The 23,798-nt window shown below is 39.0% G+C and overlaps 1 long non-coding RNA gene across 9 annotated transcripts in view; it reads left to right on the top strand.

Annotated features, from left to right (window-relative positions):
- LOC116420275 overlaps window positions 1-23,798 on the top strand; it is a 217,052-nt gene that overhangs the window by 78,635 nt on the left and 114,619 nt on the right. For 2 of the 9 annotated variants that reach the window (XR_004230575.1, XR_004230574.1), the window contains exons 4-8: window positions 2,020-2,174; window positions 14,246-14,330; window positions 18,095-18,273; window positions 18,876-19,098; window positions 19,574-19,638. This is a non-coding gene — a long non-coding RNA (uncharacterized LOC116420275). Of the gene's footprint in view, window positions 1-2,019; window positions 2,175-14,245; window positions 14,331-16,046; window positions 16,107-18,094; window positions 18,434-18,875; window positions 19,099-19,573; window positions 19,639-23,798 lie in introns of those variants that run through there. The other 7 variants (XR_004230579.1, XR_004230580.1, XR_004230577.1 and 4 more) reach the window with 7 other exon arrangements.

Genomic DNA, 23,798 nt, shown 5'->3' with positions numbered 1-23,798 from the left:
GGGAGGAATGGGTCAGATTATGAATGGTTTTGAAAGTTAAACATGGAACTTTCTCTTTGATTCTAGAGGTAATAGGGAGCCATTGGAGTTTACTGAGTAGGGGGTTGACATGGAAAATTACTTTAACAGCCGTGTGGAGGATGGATTGGAATGGGGAGAGACTTGACATCCCAAGACCAACTTTCAGTAGTCCAACAGTGTGTCAATTAAGGCCTATAGCAGAATGTTAAGAGTGTAAGAGGAGAGGAGGGGATGCATGGGAGAGCTCTTGTGAAGCCACAGACAGAAGGCTTGGCAGTAGATTAGCTATGGGGATGGTGAGAGAGTAAGGCGTCAAGGATGACATTAAGGCTGTGAGCCTGAGTAACTGGAAGGATGATAGTGTCCTCACTAGTCACAAGGAATATATGAAGAGGAGAAAATTTTGGTAGAAAGATAGGTTCAGTTTGGGACACGTTGAGTTTAAGATGTCTATGGACTGTGCAGTCTGAGATGCACATCAGACACTTGGAGATGTGAGAGTAGAGGTTGGGAGCCCTAGAAGAATTGATTTGAGAATCATCTGCAGAGTGAGGATCATGGACTCCATGGGAGCATAAAGGTCTACTGAGTGAAATTGTCTAGAGGAACAGAAGAAGAGGACCCAGATCAGAGGCTTCAGGGACATCTGGATGAAAATTCAGCAAAGGAGCCTGAGAAGTTGTCAGTCAGTCAGTCAGTAAGCATTGACTACTGCATATCAGGTACCCAAAGAAAGGCAAAAGATAGTCTCTGCCCTTGAGCAGCATACAATCTAATGGAGATAGCATTCAAACAACTAGGTAGGGATAACCTATGATAAATAAGATTCTGGGGAGTAATTTGGGGAGTAATCTGGGGAGTAATCCCCAGAAGGAAAATATTAGAATTAAGAGGGATTGAAAAAAGCTTCTTGCAGAAGATGAGATTTTAACTGGAATTTGACAAATGTAAGGAAACCAAAAGTTAGTGATCAAACAGGAGAGACTCTAGGAAAAAATAATGTCGTGATAACCTAGAGAGAGTATAAAGTGCTAAAGAATTCAGAATTCAAGAAGCTTGAGAATCAAGGAAAGGCCATCAGATTTGGTGCTTAAAAGATCACTGGTAACTTTAGAGAGAGCTTGTTTCAGTTGAATGATGAGGTCAGAAGCCGGACTGAAGAGAAGTAAGAAGAGAGTCAGAGGAAAGAATGGAGGTATTCACTGTAGGTAGATTTTTCAAAAAATTTGTCCGTGAAAGCAAGGAGAGCTAGCTATTGGATGGTACCTAGCAGCAATGGACAGACCGTGGGAGGGTTTTTTCAAGATGAAGGAGTTATGGACATGTTTGTGGGCAGCGGGGAGGCAGAAGACAGGGAAGAAGTTGAAGATGAATGAGAGAGTGGTGATGAGAGAGGGGGAAGTCTTGGGATGGAGTGAGATCGCTTGTGCAGGTAGAAGAGGATGCGTTGACAGGGAGCAGGGCCACTTCTGCATGTGACTTGCCACAGTGAGGGCCTAGTAGAGATTATGCAGCATAAACTTATATGGGCCTTATACAGTATGGTTTTGTACTTTCTTAACCTCATTCTCAGGGACAGTGAGATGGTGCATTGAATAGAGTTCCAGGCCTGGAGTCGGGAAGCCTCCTCTTCCTGAGTTCAAATTTGACCTTAGACACTCACTTGTTGTGTGACTCTGGGAAAGTCACTTAATCCTCTTGGCCTTGGTTTCCTCTATTACTTGATGTAGAGCAGGAAATGGCAAACCACTCCCATATTTTTTTCCAAGAAAACTTCAAATGGAGTCAGAAAAAGTCAGACGTGACTGAAATGACTGAAAGAAATAGTTTCTCTTGCAGTATGAGAGCATCTCTGAATCCTCTTCTTCCTTTTTATTAAGGCAATGTTAATTTTCCATGTAAATTCCAATGTTAATTTGCCTTGGAGTAGTAGGTTCTGTGTTCTGTCAATAATTTAAATCTTTTCTAAATCTTTCTGTCCATTTGCCTATTCCAAAGGTTTATTGGCATCGCAAAGGTGTTAACTGAACTAAATGTGATCGACTTCATTCGGCTTGGACTTCATGGTGGCCTGTGAGTGTCCTGATAAGAACGGCTACAACATCCTCCTCAATAATTTTTTATTTGATGCATCTTGCCTGGAACAGAACAAGGTACTTTTAAATTATCACCTTCATACATTGGTTCTATTTGACCTCCTAATTCAAGCTCAAGCCTTTAAGGCTCTATTTTCCTTTGGTATCCATTGACTGTTCTATACTTTCTACTGAGTACAAATGACATTTGATATCACTGGAGAAAGTTGCTATGGGATGAAGAAAGTGCATAATATATTTTTCATGGGGATATGTTCAGGTTTCAATGCTCCATCTTAGTTGACTTGGAAAATATGCATTGTTTTCTTTGGGAGAGATGATAATAAGATTAAGAGCAGACAGAACTAATAATGAGTGGAGTCTGTCTTCCTGAAATTTGACTTAGTTTGAACACTTTTAATATCAGGGCCATGTATTAAATAGCTAAGAGTTTTCCACGTGGACATCAGATGCTATGGCATCCTCCTTGTTTGGGGAGTTAATTTATAACAGAGTGTTCAGAAAACCTTTTTGAGCTATTAAGTCTCCCATCTGTACTAAGAATTTTGGGATAGCCTCTGTTTGCAATACCAGAATAAAACGTGTATGTGTGTGTGTGTGTGTGTGTGTGTGTGTGTGTGTGTGTGAGATGGAATGAAAAGCTTTGAACTACTATCAATAAAGGTGATATGAATATTATAGTATTTCAAGTGACTTGGTTAAGAATAGCCAAATCAATAATGAGTTGATTTGTATACCCCTGGGGCTTTTTCATATAACCTTTCTAGTTCTTAGCCAAGATGTAGTTTTCTCATAGTTTATAATTTTGAGAGAAGGTATAACATGTGAATGCTTTGAATATATTCCATAAACTCATAATTGGCCTTTATGTTAAGGCAGTTCCATTCTCATCTTTTGGTTTGACATATACAAGGTAGGATCACTCTGGCATTTGAGAAGAATTGCAAGGTTTACTTCTCCAGAGGTAGGGATTGTTTCCTTTTGTCTTTGTATCTTCAGGGACTGACATATTATAAGTAATTAATAAATGTTTACTGAACAATTGATTTCAAGCGAAAAAGAAAAGGATTCTATTTTAAATTCACATAAGTGACATGAGGATGTAGGAGAAAGGTCAGTCTTATAATGTCAGACATTATTGAAAATTGGTCCTCATTTCAATATGTTTACATCCTATTGAGAAATAAATGTTTCTCTCTCTCCCTCTCTCTCTCTCTTTCTTTCTCTCTCTCTCTCTCTCTCTCTCTCTCTCTCTCTCTCTCTCAGTATTAAAAAAAAGATTTATTTCACCAAATGGAGCCCCTTTTTCAGGGGGTCCATGAGATCAAAACTATTTTCATTATAACACTAAGGTGTTATACTTTCTAATATGTTGAGTGTTGATAAGTATGTCACAGAAACAAAAAGTCTTAAGAGGATCTTCAAAAAATTTTAAGACTATAAAGGGTTCTGAGACCAAAAAGTCTTAAGAAGTGCTGCCCTACTGTGAAACACCCAGTAATAATGAGTTCCTCACTATTCTTTGCTATAAGAGCCTCCATTTCTTGATTATATTTTCACTGGTTGTTTGCCATGATAGGAATATTCTTTCTCCTCATATCTCCCTTCGGGATCCCCCAGTTTCAAGTTCCAGTTAAAATTCTAATTTCCACAAAAAGCCTTTCCAATTTCTTTTCATTTTAGTGTCTGCCCTGTTATTTCCATTTTTGTTTGTTTATAGCTTGTTTTGTACCTAGTTTGCATGTTTTCTCTCCCATTGGAGAACATGGACTGCATTTCTCTGCATCCCCAGTGCTTAGTATAGTGGTTCATTTGATAAATGTTAGTTGACCGAGTGCCCATACAGCCTTCCAGTTTTGCAGAGAGGCTAGTTTCATTGATTTCCCTTGATGTAATTAGTCTGCAGTTGATTATATTCATGATGCACAACCTGTTTCTCATTTGATCCAACTTGAATTTTAATCCGTTGATGTTTCTCTTACCTCTGATTTACTTCTTAAGCCTCTGTAGTAAAGTGTTTGATTGATGCTGAATTGTTTATTTTGTTCTTGTTGCTTTAATTTTTGACTTTTACTTGACCTTGCTGATTAAGGGAATCTGGAAATACGATTTGCTTTTGTTTTCTGAATTTCTTTCCACGTGCCCTTGTTTATTTAGTCTTTAGTTTGGCATTCAGTATGCCATCTAAGGTTTGTACTGAAGGAACCAGCTAAATAGCAATATGATCTTCCAGTAGCTTTTCCCAATATTCAATAGTTTTTTTTCAATTCTTTGAAAGTGTTGGAATTAGTACATGATGACTGTCCTTAAACATATTCCTGAATAATATGTCTTCCAGTGAGTGGTTCTTACCATGACTCTAGCTGCCGCCTGTATTACTGTATTCAGGTCCTGAAGTGTTTTTATACTTTCTGTCTAAAGCTGTGGAAAATGTATTTATTCATGGTAGTTATAGCAATTACTAGATTTTTGGAATTACTTGTTTTGGTAAACTTAGTTTGCTAGTTGGATTCTTGATATCGACTCAAAAAGGGCTTTTCAGAATTCTAGTGTAAGTATGCCCATCACCTTTTAAAAATCATAAAACATATACGTGCTGCTTTTAAAAATTATTTTGTTATAGGTATAATTTCTGAAATTTGACTTAAGTAAAGATTTTCGATGACTGCGGCTCTTCAACTTTTCTCTTCACATTTTATTATCTCCTCCATTTCATCCCTTATTTTATCTAATGTATGATTAGGGATGAGGTCACTTTAGAATTTCCATGCTGATTAACAGCATGCTGTTGTGGGACATGCAGTCAAGGGTGCTATTGACAAAAAGTAGCATATAGTTCTTTCTCATAACTGGTAGGCTTTTTTCTGTTTTACCTTGATATAATATTGATGCATAATGAGACCATTCATGTCTTCAAGCCATTTCGTGCACATTGGTTGTTTACCTGCTTTAGTAATTAGTATTAATTGCACTGGAGTATTTCCAGCAGGTGAGTTATTAGTATTTCTGATTTGTTCCAATGTTTCCTGCTTTGTTTATAAGAACATGGGGTGTCATTTACTCCTCTCTCAACCTTCACCTCAAGGTGATCATCGTGAGAGTTGTGAATAGGGCTGGGTTGCCACCCCGTGCGCCCTGTCTGGTTCTTAAAATCACAGGATTAGTCTTAACACATTGGCCAAGATGCTAATCCAATAGGAGTATCACCACTTGGTCAGCAGTCCAGAGTTCCTTCCAGCCTTCCACACTGCCATCGGGATTCCAAGGCACACACAGTCTCTCTGCATGTCCTGGTGGCTGGAATTCCTTTGACCTGCGATTGGTCTCCACAGTTCTTCCTCTACTATCTTCAGCGAAGACGATGGATCGGACTTGGAGAGTAGTTATTCTTTTTATGTGCAGTGGAAAGAGCACTAAGTTAAAAGTCCGAAGACCTAGGTTTTATTCCTGACTCTTCCACCAATTGTCTGCCTTTAAGAAATTCTTATAATTTATTTGTAGCCAAAGTCATATAATAAGAAAATACTATTTCCATTCAGAAAAACCCCACAGGAAGGCAGAATTTATGAAATATATTTGGAACATTAAAATTGCCTGTGAGCTGGAACTAGCAAGGAAACTTGCACAATTTTAAAAGAATCATTCCAACACCAGTAGTACCACTGAGCTTCTCAATAATTCCAATGTCTCCTAGCAAATAGAACAGTATGTGTGGGCACAGCAAGCAGGAAATAACTTGGAAATGCGCGCTTATGGATTAATTTTTCTCCTGCATGAACTTTCCAAAGGTAAAATACACTGCATTTGCTGTTCCCCTTTCAAGATAAGTGCTGATTGGCATCTTCCAGTTGATCTTATTAAGCTTTGAAAGAAGATTAAGGTGAAATTCGGTTTTTTGCTCTTATACAAAGGAGACGATTTAATCCTATTTTTGCTAGCAAGAAACTAGCTCTTGCCCATGGTGCCACTATGGACATGTAAATTACAGCACACATCTTTACATGTCAGCAGTGACCCCATCGCCCAAATTTTTTTTACTGTAGCATTTTAAGGTATTATACAATTCTTCAGATGTCATTTAAATATAAAGAGACATATATGTATGCGTATAGAGATATATTTCCAATAATAAATTTACTAAGAAAAAGGATGTCATCAGCATTCTTTTGACCCAGGGAATTGTAACACAAACTGATTTTTATGCTTTTTCAAAAAAGTATGACTATTGAAACCCACTCTTCAATGAGCAACCTCCTACCCTGATATGGCACCATTCCTGAGAGGCTCCAGTTATCATAAAGAAGGAGGTGAGATTCTTAAAAACAAAATTAATTTGAGTTTCCTTTTATGTGGAGATTAAACAGGGTAGTACTTTTGAGAATGGGGAATGCTGTGGAACCAGACAATGTTAAGGCAATGGCAATTCCACTGATTTTTGAAACAAGGTAAATCATTTATGAGAATAGCTGTTGCTTCCATTAGGAAATAAAATGGCACTATCTGAACTGGTCTTTCAATCATTCAAAAAGCCTAGCAAAGGAGTCAAATACCCCAGGGACCTGATAATGGAAGAAGAAAGAAGCCTTTTGCTTCTCTAGGTCATTGGTCCAAATCAGGTTCAGTTTAGCAATGATGAACAATGCCAGTGGTAGAGTAGCTGATGGAAAATAAATTGGTGGCTTTATTTCATCATTAGTGACACATGAACCAAAGCATGAGTATGATTATTTAATGCTACTGGCAGTAGGCCCAAAGTACCCCAACAAGTTAATCGGCCATGGAAGCCAAATGACCTCTTATGCCCTGTCACTAGGGTAGAGGTGATAGTGGGCTTGAATTGTTATGGAAAGACCAAGGAGTCTGGCTAGTCCAAAGGAACCTAGCAGATAATGTAGGTTGGACAAAGTATTGGGTATCAGAGATACAGAAAATCCAAGAAGAATCATGTGTTTTTTAAAATTAAAGCTTTTTATTTTCAAAACATATGCATGGATAATTTTTCAACATTGACCCTTGCAAAACCTTGTGTTTCAAATTTTTCTCCCTCCCTCCCCTTACCTCCTCCCCTAGATGGCAAGTAATCTATGTTAAATGTGTACAATTCTTCTCTCTCTCTCTCTCTCTCTCTCTCTCTCTCTCTCTATATATATATATATATATATATATATATATGTATGTATATATCCACAATTATCATGCTGCACAAGAATAATCAGATCAAAAAGGAAAAAAATGAGAAAGAAAACAAAATTCAAGCAAACAACAACAAAAAGAGTGAAAATATTACGTTGTGACCAACATTCAGTTCCCACAGTCCTCTCCCTGGGTGTAGATGACTCTCTTCATCACAAGATCATTGGAACTGGCCTGAATCATCTCCTTGTTGGAAAGAGCCACGTCCATCAGAACTGGTCATCACATAATCTTGCTGCTGCTGTGTACAATGATCTCCTGGTTCTGCTTTTTTCCCTTAACATCATTTCCTGTAAGTCTCTCCTGGGCTTTCTGAAATCATCCTGCTGATTGTTTCTTACAGAACAATAATATTCCATAACATTCATAGACCATAACTTATTCAGCCATTTTCCAATCGATGGGCATCCACTCAGTTTCCAGTTTCTTGTCATTACAAAGAGGGCTGCCACAAACATTTTGGTACATACAGGTCCCTTTCCCTCCTATAAGATTTCTTTGGGATATAAGTCCAGCAGAAACACTGCTGGGTCAAAGGGTATACACAGTTTGATAGCCCTTTGAACAAAGTTCTGAATTGTTCTCCAGAATGGTTTGAATCAGTTCACAACTTCACCCACAATGTGTTAGTGTCCTAGTTTTCCCACATCCCCTCCAATAGTCGTCATTTTCTTTTCCTGTCATCTTAGCCAGTCTGAGAGGTACCTCAGAGTTGTCTTAATTTGCATTTCACTGATCAATAATGATTTAGAGCATTTTTTTCATATGACTAGAAATAGTTCCAATTTCTTCATCGAAAATTGTCTGTTCATATCCTTTGACCATTTATCAATTGGAGAATGGCTTGGATTCTTATAAATTTGAATGTAAAAGTTGTTTCCCCAATAGTGTTTCCCTTCTAATCTTGTCTGCAAATTGGTTTTGTTTGTACAAAAACTTTTTAACTTAATATAATCAAAATTATCTATTTTGTATTCAATAATATACTACAGTTCTTTTTTGGGCACAAATTCCTTCCTTTTCCACAGATATGAGAGATAAACTAAAGTATCATGTCTTAAAGACAGCTTCTTTGTCTCCTTTCTTCCTCTTTCCCTTCCTTCCTTTTTTTTTTTTTTACTTTCTTTCTTTCTTTTTTGCTGAGGCGGATACAGTGACTAACACTTCCTAGCTGTGTTGCCATATCTAAGTATCTGAGGCCAGATTTGAGCTCAGGTCCTCTTGACTTCAGGGCTGGTGCTCTATCCACTGTACCACTTAGCCGCCCCTTTACTTTCTTTTTTATCTTCCTCACTTTTTTCTTTCTCTTCTTCTATCTTCCTTGTCTTCTTTCTTTCTGATCTCTCTCTCCCCCTCCTAACTTCCTCCCTTTCTCCCTCCCTTCTTTTCTTCTTCCTTTCTTTCCTATAATCTTTTGTCTTCAAGCCAAAGTTGCCTTCTCCTTGATCACCTGAAACTTGATTTGGCAGCATCACTGATTTCTTCTCCACTGTCTCAGTTCATCGGCATGTAAGAAACATTTCCATCCTAGGCTCTAGACCCTAGATGCTAGAAACATACCCCGGAAATTCCAAGTTGTCTAAGGCAGGCTATGCCAGTAGAGTGCATTCTCCAGTAGATCCTACCAGACAGGACTGTGAGCATGGGTCCAGATGACAGATTCGGTGTCTGTCACCTGAAGGACCATTCTTACTAAATGGAGGTTTATCACCAAGTTGCTTGCCAGTGATGGATTTTTTGGCCACAGAAACTCTCAAAGACCATTTACTACCTCCCAGACAGGTTTCAGTTTGCTTTGCTGCGGGGAGTACCCCCACAGCAATGAAATCCTAGATCCTCCAAGTATTGAAATATGCATTTGAAGTCTGTTCAACATCCACTGGAAAACAGAAATGAATAATTATCGCTAGGAACAAATCTCCTGGAAGGAGTTTACATTATCATGTGTGGCCCAGGTATTTCACCCATGTAAATCTTCATAGAAGGACACTCTGAGCCTTGACAGAGTAAGGATTTATGCCCAAGGCAGCGCTTTCATCCCAAATAGTTTAAATGTTTATCTTTCTGGAAAACTCGTAACCACTATCAAAGGACAAGGAATGACCAGTGTCTTTCGTCTTCAACTTTGAAACACCTTGTATTTTGATGCTTAGAGAAAATGAGATGGCCCAGAGAAAAGTGTTGGAGGAATATTCAAACTGTTGTTTAAAACCTGGTTTGTAGATGGGTGGATTTAGGTAATGTCTTCAGGGAGCCTCTCCTAAGATGCTGAAATAGTATAGATAATCCTACAAAACATCATTCACAAACAGTACATTAGAAACCTAAGCACATAATGAGTTTTCACATGGGAAATTTGGATTGTTTGAATTGATTCAATGAGCCACATATGTAAGCCTTGTAAGAAGAGAAACTGTTAGAAATGAAAAAAATATATATCCAAGTGAATCATTGTCTACTAGGTGATGGCTGCTTAGATTTCCATTTTTCAATGATGGGAACAGTTTTTGAACTTGAAATTCTTAATTGAAAAAATCTAATCCTATTTCTTTTTGAAATTGGCTAACAATAATTTGTATTATATTTCAGCTTATAAAAACAGAAAGGCACAGCAATTGTTTTTCTCAAAATCGGGTTCCTCACAGGTGTACTAAACGTGCCATGATTCGGGCCATCCAAAGATAGGGAGACAAAGACAGCAACAAAAGGAAAATGACCACCTCAAAACCCACTTATGGGAAAGGCTCCAGCACATAGTAGGTGCTAGAGAAACAGCTATGGACAATAGCCAGATTAGCACTGCATATTCTCCAGCCTTTGTGGGCCCTGTTGCTGCTGGACAAGGTACTTTCCTGAAAAGGACATCTGTCTCTGGCTTTTGACCCAATATCATCAGTTGGCCCCGCAGGCCAAAAAATGTATACTGCCTGTGGGTAATAGAAGGAGCAACTGTGTAACTCACTTGGATCATATAAGAGGAAAAGTGATTGGGGAGAATTGGAGAAATGATCCAGATGAAGGATTGGAGGGAATAATTAAAACAACAACCTTTTATGACATCATATGTTTTAAAATGAACAAATTTAAATGTGAATAATGATCAAACAAGTTTTGTGGGAAATATTGATGATCGGAGTGTAGAGTATACTTTTTGTGGAGAAAACAGGGAACATCACAGGCGAAGAAAAAGACGAGGAGATTTGTAAAAATCAAAGTACAATTCTTGATGCGAAACATAATTTCACCCCAGAAAGTATATTTCTGTGACCTTTTTTCATTTCAATGAAATAAAACAGCATACGATTAAAACACATGCCAAAATATCAGTGTGCGTATGATAGGAAAACAAAAGCGAATTTCTGAAGGTGTTTGCCTTTTATCACAATACTGGCTAATTTCTGCCTTTCATAGTATCTCTATTGCTGGATCAGATTGTGTATGGGGGAGAGTAAAATATAAAAAAGGTAGGAAAGGATCAGGTTTTAAAGAAAAGGCTTCAATAGCAAATACAGCATTGTCTGTTTGATCCTAGAGGTATAGGGAGCTGCTGGATTTTACCAAATAGGAAAGTGACATGGTCAGACTTGCACTTTCAGAAGATAATAATAACAACAATAATAAACAATAAGGAACATTTTTATAGCATCGACTAAGTCCCAGGCACTGTGCTAAATGCTTTACAAAGATTATTTCATTCAGTCCTCACAACAACCTGAGGAGGGAGGTACCTTTATTATTCCCATTTCACAGTTGAGGAAACTGAGGTAAACAATTTAAGTGACTTGCTCAGGATCATTCAGCTGGTAAGGCTATGATTTGAATTCAGGTCTTCCTGACTTCAGATCAACACTCTACCCACTATGCCACCTAACTGTTGCTTTCATAGTTGAGTGGAGAATGGACTAGAATAGGAGAGACCTGATGTAGGGAGATCAACCAGGAAATTTGTTCAGTAGTTCAGGAATCAGGTGCTGAGGACCTTCTCCAGAGTAGCAGCTGTGTGAGTACAGAGAAGGGGACATATATGAGAGATGTTGTAAAGGCAGAAAAAAAAAACATGACTTGGCCACAGATTAGAGATGTAAGGTGAATGAGCAGGAGAAATCAAGGAAGACATCAAAGTTTTGAAACTGGGTGACTGGGAGGAAGTCATCAGGCCCAGGTTTTGACAAAACTTAGAGGTTATTTATTATGTTTCTTCCTTTGTTAGAAAACTCTCCTTGGACCTTACCATCCCTTCAAGCTCTCATTCTCTTTCTGTCCTCCCTTTTACAACCAAACTCCTGGAAAAAGCTTTTTATCCTAGTTGCTTCTCCTTTTTTTGCTCTCACTTCTCACCTCTTTGCAGCATGGCTTTTAATTTCATTACTCTATTCTATCCAAAGTTACCAGTAACCTCTTAGTTGCTAAATTTGACGGTCTTCTCTCAGTCTTCCTTCTTCTTGACCTCTCTAAAGCATTCTACGCAAGTTACCATTCTCTCCAGTTGTATACTCTCTTCTCTTTGGGTTTTCATGACTCAGATCTCTTGGTTTTCCTTCTGCCTGTCTGGCCCTTTCTCATTTTTCAACTCCCTATGGGTGTACTCTAAAGTTCTGTCCTCAGCCTTCTTCTCCCTCTACATTCTTGTTTTTTGTTACTCTATCAACCATCCTGGGTTTATTTATCATCTGTATGCAGGCCCAAATCATCATCTGCTAATTGAACATTTTCAATTGGATGTGTCATAGGCATTTCAAATTTAACATGCCCAAAACAGAACTCATGGGTTCTCTCGAATTCATCTCTCTTATGAAATTATCTATTTCTGTTGAAGACACTACCATCTTTCTGGTCACTTAAGTTCACAATCTCAGTGTCATTCTTTACTTCCCAGTCTCCCTTACCCTACAGATGCCAAATGTTCTCTATTTTGCCTTTATGACATCTCTCACTTTTCTTAACTCACGAGGCCTTGATTTAGCCCCTCATCTCCTTTTTTGGACTATTTTAGTTGCCTCCTAATTGACCTCCTTGCATCAAGTCTATTTCCTCAATCTATTCTGTACCCGATCACCAACATAATTTTGGTAAATCACAGGTCTATGTCACCCTCTGTTCAATAAATTATAGTGATTCCCCATTACCTGTAGGATGAAATGCAATCACCCCTGTTTGACATTTATAGCTCTTCACAACCCAGCTCCAATAGATAGTGTCTTTCTAATAGGACTAGCCTTCATGCTATTTGCCACACACACCCCTTCCTCTCCTCTGTGCCTGTGCATGGGCTATCCTTTATGCCTGGAATACTCTTGCTCCTCATCTCTGCCTCTTAGAATGCCTAGTTTCCTCCACATCCCAGCTCCACCAATACCTCTTACATGAGTCTTTTCTTGCTCCCCCATTGGTTACAGTGATTTTGTGTATATTTTGCATAGATTAATCTTGTATATACTTCTATGTGCACATGGGCTTTCTCCTTGTCCACCTAGTACTTTACACAGAGCTTGGCACATAGTTGATCCTTAATAAATACTTGTTGATTTAAAGTCTTGGGTACATGACCTGGAAAGACCCCAGACCACTCTCTTGGTGCTTTGAGATTGGCAGAAAGCTATCTCATTACCACTCAGCTAGCAGTGAGAAACCAGTATTACCCATCTCTTCTTCCTCCAACTTCTGGATGATCTCTCACCAGATGGCACCTGGACATCTACCTCATAATTTCTCAGAGGACAAATAGTTGCTTCCTCCTCCTGGAGGGTTCAGCTTCTTCCTTTTTGGACGAGCCCCATATCTGTAACTTAGCCCTAAGTGTTCTGTGCTTCTTTTCCTTTCTCTCCTCTGTATGACATTCTTCTATCTTCCAGCTTCCTGACACAGGAAATAATTACCCTCTGCCTCTTCATGTTCTTGTTTTCATGCTGAAGTCTCTTTTTCTCTCTTACCCTAATAATCTAGATCAGAAGCTTAACTATTTTTGTGTCATGGGGGCTTTTGGCAGATTGGTAAAAGTTCTGGATCCCTCCTCAGAATCATGTTTTATATGCATTAAACATAGGATTAGAAAGGAAAGTAAATGTATTCAAATATAGTTCTCTCTCCTCTCTTTCTTTCTCACTCTCTCTCCTTCTCTCTCCCTCCCTCTCCTTCTCCCCCGTTGCTCTCTAACAATCCCAGGTTAATCACCCATGACCCTAGATGGTGGAGGGCAATCTTCATGTCACAATTTGGACAAGAACAGACAGGTTTCAGTACATTTAGATTTCTGACTTGAATATATTGAAAAGGTCTTAGTGTTTTTTGATGGTGAAAATTTTATATTCATATGTATATAGATGCAGAAAAATATAGACACAAAATTAGTACATCATTCCTCTGAGGAATATAGCTCTGCTTATAGGTAAGCTGTGTTTTGTAACTGATGGAGGACATTTTTCAGTCACCTCGTTTCTATAAGCTTTTGTAATCTTAACTTACATGGGCAGTTTCATTGAATGTATGTATATGGAGTGTGTATGGGGTGTGTGGACTGTGTATACACACACATATATATGTCATTGGATATATCGTTGAATATTTATTGAATACACATATATAATAGATAAATAGATAATAGACATATTTCTCTCTGTCTATCTTAAAGTTCTCTATAGATGATAACTATTATCCCCATCATCCCAGATAGTTTAGTGGCTTTTGAATGGTTATGTTGATGTGGACACAATGGAACCATCTGTCAAACCACTCCTTAGAGCAGATTCTGATCCTCTGTGGGGGGGGGGGGGGGGGAAGGGCTTCCTGCCTGTGTAGCATGACCACATTCGAAAGCAATTCTGCTCCATTGTGTTATATTAGAGGCTGGTAAACAACTTTCTCATCTTCATTTTTCACCTGACTCATTGTTTTTTGAACACATTTGTCACCATTGAAATTCACTCTTTTCACCTCAGACTCGTTGCTATGAGATGCCCTGGACTCTGGAAAAAGAAAAAAAAAAGGAAAAGAAAATCCTCTCCAGAAAGCCACTCTAGCCACGTGAGCACTATACTTTTTCTAACATTAACAGAAGTTCAACCAAGCAGTACAGTGTGGCAGGTATTTTCCTGCTAAAATCATTTTCAGAGTCACTGGGAGCTCACTGGTAAAAACAGGTCTGCATATTGGTAGTTCTGAATGTGAACCCAAGAAAATCGATAATAAATTCAGTGCCAGCAAGGACTGTGGAGTTGAATTCTCTCAGGCCTGAATCCCCTGCCCTAAGACACAAATGAAGCCAGTGATCTTTGGGAGCCTTACAGAACCATATGCTGTCAGATTATTTCTAGGGGGGATGAGACCTGGGTCCAAATCCTAGCTCCGTGCCTATGGAGCCACTTGCTTAATTTCTCAGGGCTCTAGGCAACTCACAGAGAAGCTGCTGACCTGCATCGCTCGAAGGAGTTTCCTCACCTGGGAAGCCCGTGTATGACTGAAATCACAGGTCCAGTCCCTATCCCTATGGAAAATATTTCTATAATATAGAGAGGCAATGGTGATGAGGATTTGTTCCATTCTAGAAACCTCATACCATAGGTGATCTTGAGATTTCATGTATTTATATTTCCTGCTTCCAGGCAGAGTTTCATGTAAAGTTGACAGTTTGTCTTAAACTTAAATTCTGTCCTTTCCTCCTTCTCTGTCCCTTCTTAAGTCTTCATGGTACCTACCCACATGGACTTTTTCTGTCCTCGGACAGTTCCCCATGCTCTGAACCAGTCTTTTCTAGTTGTTACACTGAAAACCTTTTAAATTAAGTCATATATAGGCATGAGTGAATGACCTTTCAGAAGTACCTTGAATGAAATATATAGCATTTAAGCGAGTGGACCTGCATTTGAATTCTGGTTCTACTACTTATTTTCTACATGATTTTGGAACCTTCTTCTCTCTGGGCCTCACTTTCCTCCTTTGCAAAATAAGTCTGTTTGGACTAGATCAGTTCTAAGTTCTTTTTTCACTCAAAAGCCCAACATCATGTAATAGGGACAGGTGCTTGAAGGAAATAGGGGGAGGGCAAGGAAGCCCTCCCCACACACCCCGGGTTATATCACACAGGCAGCTGTCTTCTCCTTCAGTGTGTAGGCCAGCCCTCTAATGAACTCATCCCAAACAAGGAAGATCTATATATAAAGTTCTCCCCAGGAGATTTCTCAGACTTCCTGGTTTAATAAAATTGACTGGCAGTACCTTTTCCTGCCTAACTGAAGCCCTCATGTTACAGTTTAAGCTAATTTCCTCTTCTACACCCAGTGGAAATCGAGAGCAGCTGCTTGGATCATCTATATATAAAAATCTTTCATATACTGAAGGATTCTTAGGAAATCTCCCTGTAACCAATTGATCCTAAGGAAATGTCATAAAAGTGACTGATGAAGCCTAGGAAGTAGCTCAAAGGGTGTTACAGCTTTACTGTATTAGTCCTATAATGTCCATTTCATAGAGCTCCATTTAAAGCATTTAAATATGGATCGGAAGACTTCCCTCTGCCTTTCCTACATCTCCCATACAAGCATCCCTTACTTAGGCCAGCTTTTTAGGAATGCCAACAGATTTCTCAAGTCACTTGTGGATTTTTTCATTTAGATCACAGATCTAGACAAGAGCCTTTGGGTACAACCTTCTCATTTGAGAACTAGGTGGTTAAGTGATTTAAGTGAGATTTGAACCCAACTTGTCTGACTCTCACAAGCCAGTGTTCCTTGCTCTGTGCAGCTTGTCAAGTGTATATGCAGAAGGATAATGAAAGCCAATTCCAGTCAGTGGTGTTATCAGGCAAGCATGTTCCATTTTCATTGCTAGGGTAAGGGTGTGGGGGGGGGGCGGGGTAGAAATCCAGAGTCAAAAAAGTATCATCTTCATGTATGAAAGTCCGTTCTTTGCCGAGAAACTCCGAATTGGAAAGCTATTGTGGTCAGAGGTCATTATGTACAACCTGTACCAGAATAGGAATCCCCTTTACAACCTTCTCTCGAGAGTCTTGGGTTTAAAGCCAGTCTCCAACACTTACTAGATGTGTGACAATGGGTAAAATGCTTAAACTCTCTTGCACATTAGTTTTTTTAAAAAAATTGTCCAGTGGGAGTAATGATGGATAGAGGAACCATTTCACAATGTTGCTGTGAGGAGAAAATTGAACTAATAAATAGGAAAATGTTTTTTAAAGCATCCAAACACCACATAAGTGATGGTCACAACATTCCTAACGGCCAATCCTCCAGCTTATTCTTGAAGTCTTTTAGGGAAGAGGAGTTTGCTGTACCCTTAAGCAACTCTTTCTACTTTCTACTTATCAGGTAACTTTAATAGTTTCAAGAAGTGTTTCCTTAGGTGACAGGGCTGACTTGAGATGATTCGATTATCTCAGAGCTAGGACTCTCCTCAAAGTTCTCAGGTGCCCTGTAGGGATTTTGGGGTGTCTCTTCTCTGCCATTGGCTTGATCTTCTGTGAACCATGTTCTGCTCCCCCTACGATTTTAGGGGCCCAGCAACTAGTACCCTTTTCCCAGTTAACTATTTAACATTGAATTAACATTTGCAAATGGCAATTCACTACAAAGATATTGTAAGACGAAATGTACAAAAATTTCCCTTCGCACTTCAAGGATACAATCACTGCACATCACCTCAATCTGTAGGGATTAAACTCATAGTTTAGCTCAGTTCCTACATAGCATTGGTGCCAACTGGTTCATTTACCTCTAAAAGTTCCATCGCTTCTGCCTTCTATTGGGCAGATGTCCTAAAACTGTTCCCTGGAGAGTAATTGCTGGTATGGATGTAGCATCAGGCTTAGATTCCTGAATTCCTGTTTCTCTAGATCCCCACGAGGCCAGAGACTCCATTCTCTGTACCTTAGATGGGATATATAGCAAAGGAGTCAATAAATCAAAGATCCAGGCCCGTTTCTGGGGAAAGGTGGGGGTATGTCTTGAGAGGGTGAGAAAGTTCAAAGGCCCTGCCCTGTTATTGCATGGTGTGAGGGAAGAAGTCACTTCCTTCTTCAGATATTAATCTTACCCAAGTCCTAACCAGTCCTGACTCCAACCCTTTTTAAAGACACTGACAATTATGACTATGCAAGCAATGGAAAAAGGCTCCTCCCAGTCATGTACACTAGTCCACTTGCAGAATGTCTGGGCAGGTGCCAGGGGAGTCTTCTGCAATCCAGAGGCTCCCAACCTGTCAGCAAGGAGATATGCCATCTCAGGTGGTCTGGTCGTGTGCCAGAGCCTTCCTACACTTATATGGAGCTGAAATCTGCTCTCCTGCAAATTATACTCAGTTTTTTGTTTGTTTGGACCCCTGGAGCTTATGCATTTGTAAATGCAGGTTAAATCTCTAAAATCACTCAATATTCCCAAGATTTTTTAAAAATCTTAAATGATGAAAACAAGTCGAGGCACAATTCTCAAGCTCTTTCAAAGTTATTTTATATGTCAGCAGTAACTGGGCCCATTAATACCTACCATGCCTGTGCATTAAAGCAAGGCCTATAGGTTCCATCGCTTGGCAAAAGTTCATATCGGCCTACTTCAAAAGCACAAAACTCTATTTCTCTGACAACCGTCTGTAATTTAGACTGACCGCCCTCTAATTACTTTGAATTAATGAAGTGTGAGCTCCATTACTGTTTCCAAAGTTCATTGCCAAAGGGGGAATGTGGTTGAATTGGATTCCCCTATTTTTAGAAGCTCTTCCTCTAACATTAATCCTGTGCTTGCTTAGTGCCTATTTCTAACCAGATGTTACACTGCTTTCAGAAGAATGCTCTCCGTTCACTTCCCTGTGTCTGAGATGAAGGTGTTGTGGCTGGAACTGAAGCACGCCGGTTAACTGTTTGGAAGGGAATAGTAGAACCATTGGCAAAGACTGGCGCTGGAAGTTCGCTTTTTGAATTTTGATGAAGAGAAGAGAGATTCGGGACACAAGAAACTTCTCTGTAGGGACCTGAGATTTTGATCAACATGCAATTCATGTCTTTAAGACAGTGATAAAAATATTAGAATCGTTAAATTGGGCGATTCCTGCTGTTTTGTTTTGTTTTTCTTTTTGGATGTCCTTCCTCCCCTCCTGGCTCCCCCATTCCCTTTGAACTGTGTTCCCTCGAGCCTCTGGGAGATCTTTTGCTGAGGCTTCAGAGGGGGCAGAACAGTCCATGTTAAATAACTGGGCTATTTTGTCAGCCCTCAGTACGTTGTGGGTTTGACAATACTGGGCCAAACGATCTCCAGGGTCTGGTCCCTCTCCAGAACGGTCAGATTCTAAATGTGATGGCACTGGCATTTCTGTGATATAGTTTAATTGCTTTCATTGTAACTTCCTCATATTCTGGTGACTAGAACGTATTTATAGCTCTTAGTCCTCCTAGAGAACAAACTACCCCTTTCTGGATGCACTAAAATGCAAGTCCCAATTACCAATTCAAATCACATTCACAAAAAGAGAAAGCCTGGTTTCAGTGACAATTGTATATGATTTCAAGCTCTTCCCAAAGAGCCATTCTGGAAATGTCAGTCCTATTTTCTTCAATGTCCTTTGCAGCCCCACTTAGAAAAGGAGCACACTATCTCAAGTCCAGCTCTCAAAAGGCAAGATCTAAATAAAGATGAAGATGTGGGCAAGGAAGAATTTTAATAAAAATAGAAACAAAACCCCACTGCGACTATATTTCTTCAGCCTCCTGGAGCTTCACAGCACCCACTGTGTCCCTGCATGGACCCTGAGAAGCAAAAGAAGGACCGGTGAACATTGTACGCATTAGGAGGTGGGGCCACTTGTAGACTAGCTGGGGTAGTGCAGCAGGGGCCTATTTTGATCATCTGCCTAGCTTTGCATTTGAGGCCCTCTCCCAGCTGGCCTCAGTATCCCTTCCTTTCCAGCCTTCTCTCTCATTCTGCTTCAGCACAGACTAGCAAGACAGTTCTAGCCAAATCCCTTAGACATGATCTTAATCTGAGGCAGGCTTTTTTTGTAGGTAGGTAATAGAAGTAGTATTTGATGGTGTAAAACACACAGACACAACCCCCTTGATGGAATGGCCGACAGATTAAAGCAATCTATGTATATACATTGCGTCTGGGAGTTCAATGTGATTTATTAGCTCTGACTCGGCACCTACCTCTCCAATGAACCTGGCTTCAGTCACAGTTCAGAGAATGGGGGTGGGCAAGGTGGAAGAAATGATTCCGCTCCATCAAGTACGTCTGTCATTTGAAGTAATGATGTTTCTTTCTATTTAGATAGCACTTGGCAGTACATGGAATGAGAAAATCTCAAGCTGGGAGGTGTCTTGGAGACTAGCGAGGTAATGCAGCCAAGTAAATCAAGAGCCTTACCTGGCCAGGAGCATCTAGCATTTCATCTTGTCTCTGATATCCTGCTGGCTATGGGACCCAAACCAATCATCTCCCTTATCTGAGTCTTGACTTTGCCGCCTAGAAAACGAGGGTGGGAATGCCGGTATTAGTACCCTCGTTGGATTATTTGAGGCACAAACAAATCAATGGGGTAAACACTTGGCTGATTTTAAAACACGGTGTAAATTTCAGTTATTATTAATGTTTTGCAGGCAAGGAAGCCATTGCCCAGGATGATTATAGGACTTGTCCCATAATCACCTTCATTGTATACATCAGAGCTAGGTTTCAAAATGAGGTTCTCTGCCTCCAACATCAATGTTCTTTCTGCTGTGCCAGGTTGCCATTATAAAGGATATAAATCATATAGAGGATTTTGGGGTTTTTTAATTTAATCTGGAACAGGGATTGCATTAGTATAGAAAGCTCCCCAGGGGACCACTCCATCTTTCAAGGTAGAGAAGCAAGTAGTTTAGAACTTCTAACCATAGAGATTTGCCTGGAGCATTTAGAGGTAAAGTGACCTACCCAAATCTTAGAGCAAGTATAAAGCAGAGGTTCTGGAAAATGAACAGAGCAGCTCCTGGCCGGATCCCTGAGGCTGGCTTTTATAGAGGGAGATAATATAAAAGTATTAGTCCATATTTACATATAGGGAAGAGTGAAGAGCAGAAGACTCAATTGCAAGGACTTTATTGGTCCCTTGCCTCTGCTAAATGTATCTTTTGTGAACTTTGTCTATATTGTTTATATTGTATGATATATAATATATAAAATCATAATATTAACAATATTATATATTAAAAGATACTTTCACCATATGTAAGTATGGACTATCTATATTATTTCTATTGTTGTAAACGTGTTGCTCCATTCAACAGAATGTGAAATTCTTTAAGAGAAAGAATATCTCATACGCGTCTTAGTATCCCTAATGCCTAGTCCAGTAGCTAGCTAATGGTAGGAATTTAATAAATGTTCATCGAGTGATTTATTTACCCCAGATTATAGAGTTTGGCAGAGCTGGGAGGAGTTGAACCAATGATTAGTTCTCTTACAACATTTCCCTGTCTTTCTTGAAAATCTGGAAGGAAAAAAACAGCTGCATGTTTGTCCTTAGCATGTGAATTGTATCCTTGGATTCTACCCCTGTCTCAGAAATTCTTTGGCTACTTTTCCTTATAATTCCTCTTAAGGAATTAGGGGGAAATGCTGTCTCTTCATTTAATTTGTTTTAAAAAATTGTTGAGTGTACTGAGAGCATCAGAATTTGATCATGGTTTTAAAATATTTTGAGCACAGAATGTATTGTTTGGGAGTAGCAAAACTCTTATGCTGTAGCCTGTAAAAGAAATGGAGAAGTTCTGTCTTGTGTGTCCTTCCCAGGCAAAAGCAGGCAACAGCTAGAAAGAAAATTCAGTAGCAGATAGAGTGGGAACCAAGCACATCAATATGTACAGACAACCTGAAACACATAAAATGAATGACCCATTTGCGAAACTGTCAGTGGATCCTGTTAAGGAGGAACTAAATTCAGGGAACTGCTTATTCTAAATTCTAATAAGGAGTGAAATATAATCTTGCTTAACCATTATATATGAGGCACGAAGGCACAGCAGAATGGTTTTCTCTATAATGTTGTTATCTTTGTATGAATTGTTTCCCTGGTTCTTCTCACTTTGTTCTGTATCAGTTCAGAAAGATCTTCCCAGTTTCCTCTGAACTGTCCGTCTCATAATTTATTATGGCATGGCGATATTCCGTGACACTCTTAATCCACAATTTATTTAGCCAGTCTCCAATAGGACAAACTAAATTCCTCTAGTTTCCAATTTTTGGCTACCACAAAAAAAGTTGCTATAAAGATTTTTTTTTACATATATGTCCCTTTCTACTTTCTTTGATCTTACTGGGGACATGTACTTAGTAGTGGTATAGCTGTATCAAAGAGTAACATTTGAAGCATACTTCCAAATTACTTTCCAGAACGGCTGGACCAATTCACAGATTCACCAACAATGCAGAGCAGTATCTGTTTTCCAACAGACCCTTCGACATTAGTCATTTTCCTCTTTTGTCTTTTTGCCGGTCTGATCAGTGTGAGGTAGAACCTCAAAGTTGCTTTCGTTTGTATATCTCTAATTGTTAGTGGTTTAGAGCATTTCTTCCCCTCCCCATATGCTTGTTGATAGCTTGGATTGAACCCAATGGCACGATCCACAAGGAATTCTCCTCTAGCTGGACTCTGTGGTAGATTCTTCTCTATCACAGTGGCAGAAACCTTTAGGGAGCACATAACTCCTTTCTCCTTGCTTTATGCCTCACCTTATGTTTGCTATCAGAGGTTCATTGGACACGGCCATTTCTGTTTTGCATATTCCAAGAAATCTTGAATGATGTTGCTATATGGGTGAGGGACACATGACATTGATCAATGAATGAGAGATGCCCCCTCCCCCATTTTCAAAGAAGAACAAGCTGAGGTTCTGATAGGAAGGGACTTGTCCAAAACTATACAGTTAGTAAGTGTTAGGGACAGAAACTACCCTACCTTTGGTCTCCTGACTCCAATTTCCACGTTCTTTTCATGGCACTATGCTTCTTCCTTGTAAGATGTCTTTTCAGTGTAAAAATGCCTCCTTGATTCCCGCTTTCTCCAAAAATTTATCGGGTCGCCTAGCATTTAAGAGTGACCCCACCTCTAATAAAGAAAAGTGAGATATTCTTAGCTTTTTTGTATAGTGGATCCCTTGGAAGCCAGTTGAAACCTTTGTACCTCTGTGATCTCATGTCCAAGTGATCTTATGTCCAAGAGAAACTTGATAACTGTCTGATTATTTCAGGAGTTCTCAGGCAGAAGAGACTTAACTTGTTCTTCTTAGTTCTGAAGGGAAAAGAATGGACAGGAGTCAAGACAATTCAAGGCCAACTCCTGTTTCAAACACTTAATAGTTGTGTAACCTGAGCAAGTCCTTTAACCTTTCTGTGACTCAATTTCCTCCACTGTAAAGTGGGAATAATATTAACACCTACTTCTTGGGGTTGTTGTGAGGAGCAAATGAGATAACATGTGTGCAGTACTTTGCAAGCCTGGAAATGCTATGTAAATGCTATCTATTATTATCACAAAGAGACTATGGTAAGGTGCTTTCTTTCTCAATTTTTGAGAATTATTCTTTAAAAGTAATAGAAATCTCCTGTGCATCTATAAAAATGAAGAGATTTTTCCTTTCATAATTTTTTCAACAATTTTCATTTCCTTTTCTCAGATTGGATTATTTTAGATTGATCTTTGGTCTTCTGATAATCTGGCCATTTACATTTGTGAAGTGATTTCTCTCTCTTTTCTGTTCTTAGTTTTGTTAGCATCTATCTGTAGTAGGTTCCAATACTTCTCTTTATTTCTTCAGTTGTTGTGGTCATTTTTTCTTGATATGTGTGTGTGTGTGTGTGTAATTTCACTTTACTCATTTGCTTTTTTGTTGGTTTAATTTTCTGCCCTTTTTATGTTAGGTTATCAATTTTGTTAGTCATTTCAAAGAACCAGCCTTTAATTTTGTTTATCACATACACACACGTATATATCATATGTATGTTTCTAGTTTGTTCCTTGTTTAATTTTCAGTATCTCCTCTTTTTGCTTATTTTATATTTGTTGGTTTTCTCATTTTTAAAATGTATATTCAGTTTACTAATTTTCTTCTTTTTTTGTTAATATATATATTTTTAGGATTATAATTCTCCCCCAGGCCCGTTTTCTGCATCCCAGAAATTTTGCTATGTCATTTCATCATTATAATTTGCCTTCACATAATTATTGTTTCTATGATTTGTTCTTGGACCCACTGATTATTTAGGATTCCATTGTCAAGTGCCTGTTTGGGTCTGTATGTTTTGATCTCCCTGAACTGATGACTATTTTTCTTGTGTTAGGGTCTATAAAGAATATGTTTACTATGTCTGCCTTTTTGCATTTCTGTGCAATATCTGTGCCCCATTATGAGAGTTAGTTTCATATATCTCTAATATTGGTTTTTTATTAGAATTTTTTGTTCCTCTTATTCTGTAAATTCAGTACTTTGTCTCCATTTATTTTTGTTTAATCTAC

Source organism: Sarcophilus harrisii, chromosome X (assembly GCF_902635505.1).
Source record: "Sarcophilus harrisii chromosome X, mSarHar1.11, whole genome shotgun sequence".
NCBI lineage: Eukaryota > Metazoa > Chordata > Mammalia > Dasyuromorphia > Dasyuridae > Sarcophilus > Sarcophilus harrisii.
Note: the sequence above shows the minus strand (reverse complement) of the source record. Positions and strands in the feature narration are given on the sequence as shown.